The following is a 1,279-nucleotide window of genomic DNA, read 5'->3' as shown; positions in this document are numbered from 1 at the left end:
ACGTTCTAAACTCAGTGAAATCTGCTGCTCTTCTACTGCCAGTCTGTTACTAATGCTAGACTCGCAAGCTGGGCTATACCGCATCGATCACAGCAGGTGCGCGGTCACATGGACGGCGCCGCACACGTCACGCGACCGTATACCAATGGCCGTCGACCTCCGCTCATGTGTCTGTTACGTAACGTCACGTGAGCGGATGATGGCAGCGTGAATACTGTGGATAGGGCTCCTTATGGCAACTTTCGCTGTGATGCATAGCTAAAAACTATTCGTATCCCCCGGCTTCGTTCGGGTGAGCACATAACGACGAAGCGTGGTATTTTGTTCCTTCCCTGTCCTATTCAATCTACGCCTCAGAAACAAAGAACAAAGGTTTAAATGAAATAAATCGCAAGCAGCTTTAAAGCCGGTTTCATGGACGAAACGAAGCGAGGTTTTAGGAAATGCATTGGTATGTCCGCTGTGCAAGGCGAACTTGCCGTTGTCTGCGGAAGATCTCCTGGTAGGAAAGTACGCGATCTCCTCCGAATCACGGAAGAGATCCCTGATAGCAAGACACTGGTTCGGAACGGTGGCTGATGATCAGCGTATCGCGGGGAGGAAAGTTCCGCATGCATCGGAGGCAGCAGGAATCAAAACAACTGCGGAAGCCGCCACCAAGTAGAACAGTTCATTTAGAACGGCTATATACCTGATGCTCGGGCACTGAAGAATAATCGCCAGGAGGGGGAAACGAAGGTTGTTCCGCGCCGTAGCGAGATAGATTACTGGCATTAACGGTGACCTTGATGTCTCATGCACTGCTGCCTTGTGTCGCTCGGCCTTTCTCTGCGTAGTCTGCCTGGGCGCTCCCATGTATGTATACACATATGCACGTGTAGCTTGCGGGCAATGTCAAAGGAGGGGTTTTCTTCGTCCGTGTAAGTTATAAACACAAAGTGAAGCAACGCTCGCCAACCCTTTCCCCCCGTTCCTTGGAAATGTTTTTCCAGTGGCCGTCAAACGGGCACTCAAAGCGTGCACGTCAGGTTAGTGGTGACGTAGCTGTGTCTTTATATTGAACCTGTTCCGAAGACGGCGGCATGATCGGAGCCTGCTCTCAAGAACGCGACGCCGCCGCCGGGGGAGACCCTGGAAGTGCAGGGAGTTGCGGCAGTCGAGCGAGCCTAGCGAGCCAAAACAAACGAGCAATGGCCTCCGCCCGGTGACGCAAAGTCACGTGACGACAGCCGCACCGAGCAGCGCGCCGCGCGGGAAAACTCCGTATATAAAGGAGAGC

This window comes from Amblyomma maculatum, chromosome 9 (assembly GCF_055883805.1).
Source record: "Amblyomma maculatum isolate TAMU_Amacu chromosome 9, ASM5588380v1, whole genome shotgun sequence".
In the NCBI taxonomy this organism is placed as follows: Eukaryota; Metazoa; Arthropoda; class Arachnida; order Ixodida; family Ixodidae; genus Amblyomma; species Amblyomma maculatum.
The sequence above is the reverse complement of the archived record's forward strand: the minus strand, read 5'-3'. Positions refer to the sequence as shown.